The sequence below is a fragment of the Nematolebias whitei genome, chromosome 12, assembly GCF_014905685.2.
Source record: "Nematolebias whitei isolate Nwh7 chromosome 12, NemWhi1, whole genome shotgun sequence".
NCBI lineage: Eukaryota > Metazoa > Chordata > Actinopteri > Cyprinodontiformes > Rivulidae > Nematolebias > Nematolebias whitei.
In genome coordinates this window covers 46,963,251-46,969,886 of record NC_056509.1, presented here as the reverse complement: position 1 = coordinate 46,969,886, position 6,636 = coordinate 46,963,251, and the positions used below count along the sequence as shown (strand labels likewise).

Genomic DNA, 6,636 nt, shown 5'->3' with positions numbered 1-6,636 from the left:
AACATGTCATCTTCATGTTTTTAACCACAACAACCACAAACACACAACACAGTCACGGCCTGAAAACACACAACTGCACTAAATGAAAAGTGGACAAACTGTACCTGATGACTACACGATGTTCAGACTCTGAGGGTCACTGAGTTTCAGAAGGACACGCTGTTCAGGGAATTGCTCGTCTCTGCCGCCCCCTGGTGGACACCTTTGGCACAGACGTGTGATTCAAATAAAATGTTTGTTTTTATTCAACAATTTTCTGTCAGGTCATCTGGACAGTTTCACTGAAAATTGTTGGATTGTATACATGGATTATTGAGCATAGACTTTGTTGGTTTTATTTTTATTCAACCTTTATTTCTACAGGTTAGTCTCACACTGAGTCTCGAGGACTCATTTACAAGAGAGACACGTTTAAACAAAAACTGCAAACGAGGTACACACAACAATGAACATTCATTTAAAAGCATATAAAATGAAAAGTAAATAAAAAATTGATATAATACAAAATTAAAAAAACAGCTATAAAACGGTGTAAAATAAAAACAGGAACGTCTGTGTTGGTTTTTTGCCATGAACTTAGCAGATGTTTATAATCCCTTAAAGAGGTCAAAGACAACAACTTCATATCTTTTTGTGTTCCATGTTACAGGAGTGGAGTAGGAGAAGGCCCTTCTGTCTGTTAGCAAAATATCTCATGAACCATTGAACAGATTTTACTGAAACTTGCAGAAATCAGTCATCGGATGGAATCTGAAACCTATTAACGTTTGTAATCAGCCTCTTTCAAGATGGCTGCCACTAATGATTCTGTCATTTTTACAGCCAGAGCTCAAAGCTGGTGTGGTAGTTGCTGAGACTGTTCCCCAAAATATAGTCTGAGTGCACGGTCTTGATTAAAAATAAAATTGTATTTTAACTATTCCAGTCAACTTTGCTTGTATGTTTGCAAAAGTTTCCCACGAGCGTATAAATTTTAATTAAAACTTCCAGAAATGAATCGCTGGATGCACAACCAGTTAACTTCTGGAACCAGTTGAATATGCGACGGCTGCCACAGCCAGCAGAGCTTGGAGAACACGTAGCAACAAATCAGCCAACTTACAGAAGTTGAAGTAGCTGAGGATCCTCCTCAACACATACTTTAGTGATGAGCTTTATGTTGTGGCTTCAGACGATCAGCACATAAACAATAATGTAAATAAATGCAAGAATCGCTGTTTTGATGATTATTTCATGCTCAGTCTGTTCGGACTTCTCTGGTTCGGAGTTGTGTTTTCTCCGACACTCTTCAGTAAACTGTTTAAATTTCACAGCAAAACTAAAAGATGTGTCATTTTTACTCTTCTTGCATGAACGTCAGTGTGAAGACCTTAAAGTGAGTAAAGGAATCGTTTAATTGTTTTCTTTCAGGAAGGATGCTCCGGCGTATTTCAACAGAGAGGGAGTCCTTGAAGGTGAGTCTTTTAAATTTTAAGTAGTTTTGTAAACTCAAGGCTGCTACTCAGATACATGTTCAGGATTATAAGCATCTCTTCCTGCACAGCTGCAGAGCTACAAACTCTAAGCATCTGTTGTTGTTGTTGTTGTTGTTTTCTTTATAGTTTTAACTGGTTTTATTGTTTGAGGGTTTCTCTGTGCCGGCGTTCATCCAGCTCAGGTGTTTCCACTTTCCTCAGCTTTTATATTCATCTGCAGAAGAGGATCAGAGCCACGGTGCAATCATTGTATTCCCCTTAATTCTGGAATTAAAGAATCCCCTCAGAATTAAGAAAAACCCCTTTTTGCGCCGTGTCAGTCCTCTTATGGGTTCCAGCGTTCGTATTTTTAACATTTCCCATAAATTTAGTTTGTTTTTGAGCACTCTGAGTCCCGTCTGTATTCTGGGTCCAACCTGTTCAAAACGAGACACAAACGAGGACAAAGATCCGTCTGAATTTTAATTTTTTTTTAAGCAGACACAATGATGGGAAACACAACGAGAGACGAGAAGTTTATTAAAGAAAAAAATCACAATAAAGAAAAAACAGCATTATTGTTCAGTGAAAAGCTGCTCCAACTCGTTAGCTCTGCTGCTAAACTAGATTACACCGTTCACATCTAAACTACGGCTTTAAATTGTTGCTTTCGCTGGAGAAATCATGAACCTCAACGTACAGAACTGAGTCAAAACATGAACATAAATATTAGAAGCAGCAGCAGAAGAAAAGGCATCAAGATTTTAGTAGATTTCTTTTGTGAAGTAAAAGCTGGTGTCAGATCTGATTCATCATCTCTACAAATGAAACCAGATCCTGAAACTGACGATCACTGGATCCTTTAACACCATCAGCTCCTCTGTTGTGAACATTTAGAATAAATAAACAAATAAACAACAACCACGTCAGCCCTGAAGGCTGAAACGGGTCTGTGTGCAGGTGGTTGGTGAGAAGCTCTTACAGCAACAGCTGGGATGAGCTTTATGACGTGTTCACCAGACGTGTTCCCGTCACTCAGTCTGGAGTCAGTCAACCGTCTTCACGGGCTGCAGGAAACCAGCAGGAGGGGGAACTGGAAACGGACGGAGGACACGGAAACGGTGGTCGAGGCCGAGCATTCCTTGAAGGAACGCGTCTCACAGCCGTCACCTGCAGAGTTTAAGATCACGTTACGCTGCACGGGAACAAAGATGCAGCTGCGGGCACCAGCGACCCGAAGAGAAGAAGCGGGAAGATAAAGGATGGATCTAACAAGGTTAAGTCAGGTCTTCTGGTCAGATTCTTCTTGTAGAAACGTTTAATCTTTTATCCAGAGAACTTCTTCAGTCTGAGGAGCTGCAACAAACTCCATCTTATAAACGGCACCTTCTCATGGTGGATCGACCAGTTTGTAGTTGACAGAACTCTCATGATAAAGGAGGACCATCAGCTTAATGACTGATTGTTAGCGCCCTGATGTCTGTTCACTATTCACAGAGGATGAGTGATTCTAGCAATCACAGCTTTGTAAGAGTTGAACACAGAGGCTCCGCCCCTGTTTAATGATGGACGATTTCTTTTCACAAAGATGGCCTCCTTTACTCCTCTCTCAAACCATCGTTCCTCTCTGTCCAGGATGTGAACATCTTCATCCCTGAAAGAGTGACCTCTGGTCTGGAGATGAGTGTAGACCTCAGAGTCCTGGCTGATGATGTTGATCTTCTGTGCTGGTCCAGTGGCTGTTTAGTTTCCCCAATGTATGACTGATCACCCTCCTGACACTGAACAACATACACAATATTACTCTGTTTGTGCCGGGGGACTGGATCTTTGGGACAATCTTCTGGATGTCAACAACAAACTGGTTGATCCACAATGAGAAGGAACTATTTATAAGACTGAGTTTGTTGCAGCTCTTCAGAATGAAGAAGTGTTTTACTTACTTCTCTCTCAACGCGGACGCCTTCTCTTCTCCCTCCCCTGTTCTCCTCTCCCTCCAGTTTTTGCTCTCTGTCTGTGTCTCGTGCTCCTGTTACACATCTTCCGAACGAAAAATACTATTATGGATCTGGTGAGCTGCACTTTCAACACAATCGACAAAATCTTTTCAACAAAGCGACAGGGTACTGGAGAGCCCTCATGCCCCGTTCAGACTCACTCAGGATACATCATGGATCTGTGGGGCGTCTGGGAGCTGATGTGTCTTTCTGTTCTGTCTCAGGACGTCACTGAAGACATTTATATAATTGGATTCATGATAGCAGGGTTTCTGCTTTTTAGCATTGACAGGTTCCTGTGTTATCAACTTTTGAGGACGACATCGGCAGCAGTTTCGGTCATGACAAAACTACCAGGTCTGTGTGAAGGTTTGGTTCATGCGACGAGTACTCAAAATCAGCTGATTTACGAGCTAAACCGCAGGATGGAAGCGATTTGTGAGAATCACGGACCACCTGCGGCTTCTAGGACTCGCCAGCATGTTGGAGACGACCTTGAAGAATGCTCATAGCACGGATCAGTGGAATCCTCACAAACCTGGCCAATCTGGATCTGGAAAGTTCCAGCAGGACTCAAGGCTGACAAGAAAAAAACAGTCTGCCTGAAGAAATCAGCAATTGTAGCTTATCTGAATCTGACTCCCCCGTTAGACCTCGGATGAGGGTCAACTATCAAATTTCTCCTGGGACATGGGTCAACTAAGGAAAAAGCTTAGTCTATCGCATTACATCTTAATGTAATTCCATTTGTTCAAATGTTCATTTACACCTTAGGGCCACCGTAGTTTGTAGAGGCATATCTGAACGTTTCATTTAAATCTTTCCCTCAGTTTATGAGTCATTCTGGGAGCAGACAGATACAATGACTTTAATGGCAACGCTCAGCGATCAGTTAGCTCTTGGAATATCTGCTGGGAGTGACTCTCAGCTACTACCACACATAATTTCAGTGTTTGTATCTTAAAATTAGTCCTTGTGGAAGAGACGAACAGCCACAAAGGCCCGTTCTGATGAAGTAGATTTTCCTTTGAGGACCTGCTGCTCCACGTTCTGTCTCCTGAAGACTGAACTGGTCCAGCCCAGCAGTTTCTGGCCCATTCTGACGGAATTGGACCGTAGCACCTCATCGATTTCATAAAGCACAGCGATCAACCAGGAGAAACTGGTTTAGAAATATTTTAAGTGCCTCTGTTACAGTGAATACATTTATTCTCCATAACATCAAATAATAATATTAAAAAAACAGTTTTTAAGTTCCTTTAACTCTTTTCTGAAGGCAGAACGTTTAGTGTAAATGCAGCTGCAGTCTGGATGTTAGTTGTTCTTTTGGACCTGGACCTGGACCTGCTGGGACGGCACCTCCTGCTCAGCAGCTGCCGTCGGGACGTTGATGTTGGGGTCGTCGTCCACCTGGTAGCACTTCCCCAGGTTCTTGATGATGTCGAAGTTGTAGCAGGCCGTTTCTGCCAGACTTTTCTCAAGAATCCAGCCCTCCGACTCCGAGTCCGGGTCCCCCAGCCGGATCACGTTCTCCATGGCCGTCTGCAGGTACCGAACTCCGGTCAGAACCAGCAGCTGGAAGGAAAGATCTAGTTTAGGCTTCATGTCAGCTGTTGAAAACTCTTCTTTGTGTTCATATTGTATCAGACATTTGTAATGTGACACTTTGAAATCACTAATCCAAATACAAGGCATCCAGGTGCATTGTGGGTAAATAAATCAGCAGATTTACCAACACAAAAATGGCAACATCTGTGAATGTGCAGATGTTTTTGTGTGATAGTAGCGAGAGTCGTCATCAACACACTCTGAGAGCTAACAGATCACACACATCTTATAAAATCACCTGACAGAAAATTATTTTTAAGATTAAACACAAACGACTAAAACTTTATGGTTTCTCTCTGCTGAATATTTGTATTTTGTTACAGAGCTCCCACTTCTGGACGTCTCGGCCCGTTGTCCTGCACGTTGAGACGTTTCCGACTGATTTATAGAGAAATCCTCCAGTTCTGCAAAACCCTGTTAATAACTTCTCAGCCATGTCTGATCAAACATGAAAACATTTGAAACGTGCAGAAGAGTGGACCTTCAGGAGTTGGAGACCTTGGTTTCACTGGGGCCCAAAGACACCCCTGAAGATCTACGTGTCCTCTGTTTGGACGTTAGGGTGACTGTAAGTACCTCAAAGAGCCAGATGAGGAGCACGGTGAGGCCGATGGACCGCATGATGCCGGTGTAGTGGTCCAGCAGGGCCTGCCTGCAGCCTCTCCGCCACAGGTTCAGCTGCTGGTTCTGCTCGCCGTGACCCAAGTCCTCCGAGAGGCTGCTGAGCTGGTGCTGGACGCAGGGCCGAGGGGCGAGGGAGCTGCAGCAGCTGAAGGGGACGCTGTCCATCAGATACTTGCCCTCCACGTTACTCCTCAGACGGCTGCAGGAGAGAAGCACGCTGTTAACCAGGAGCCAACCCCAGATGTTCTGTTTGCAGGTTAGATGATGTTGTTTTAACTCTGGGCCAGTAATCATTTCAACATCAGACAAGTCTCACTGGTTTCTGATGATTCTTTACAAACGAGTTTCACTGTTTTCCTTTCATTCAATGGCAAAACCCCAAGATTATCTTATGAGGAGAAGAGAAGGAGGTGTTGCCATTTTGATTCAGTTTTGACAGTGACGTTAGGCGCTCCAGACGGAGACCTTTCTGGGTGGACCCAACATTTTTCAGTCAGGTCATCTGGACAGTTTTTTTTTTTTGTGCTGAAATGTTTTGCCTTCGGTCTGGAAGGTGAAACATTTCAGCACAAAAAAAAAGAAACTGTCCAGATGACCTGACTGAAAAATGTTGGATTGTATTCCTGATTATTGAACATGGACTTTGTTGTTCTTTCTGGGCGGAGTTTGCATGTTCTCTCCGTGCTGCGTGGGTTTTCTTACACAGACCAAAAACATGCATGTTAGACTGATAACTCGAAATTGTCTTTAGGTGAGAGAGAGCGTGAATGGTTGTTTGTCTCTATGTGTCCCTGTGATGGACTGAAGACCTGTCCAGGGTGTAACCCCCCTCTCGCACACTGACTGCTGGACATGGGCATCAGTGACCCCCACAAAGAAAGAAGCGGGAAAAGATAATGGATGGATAGATGGATGATGGATGATGGATGGATGGATGGATGGATGGATGGATG

At 43.5% G+C, this 6,636-nt stretch overlaps 2 protein-coding genes across 3 annotated transcripts in view; one reads left to right on the top strand and one right to left on the bottom strand.

Annotated features, from left to right (window-relative positions):
- si:dkeyp-72h1.1 (uncharacterized protein LOC799956 homolog) overlaps window positions 1-6,636 on the bottom strand; it is an 87,958-nt gene that overhangs the window by 77,048 nt on the left and 4,274 nt on the right. The gene's annotated exons all lie outside the window — the stretch shown is intronic.
- LOC119418652 (MAP/microtubule affinity-regulating kinase 3) overlaps window positions 1-6,636 on the top strand; it is a 46,836-nt gene that overhangs the window by 38,485 nt on the left and 1,715 nt on the right. The gene's annotated exons all lie outside the window — the stretch shown is intronic.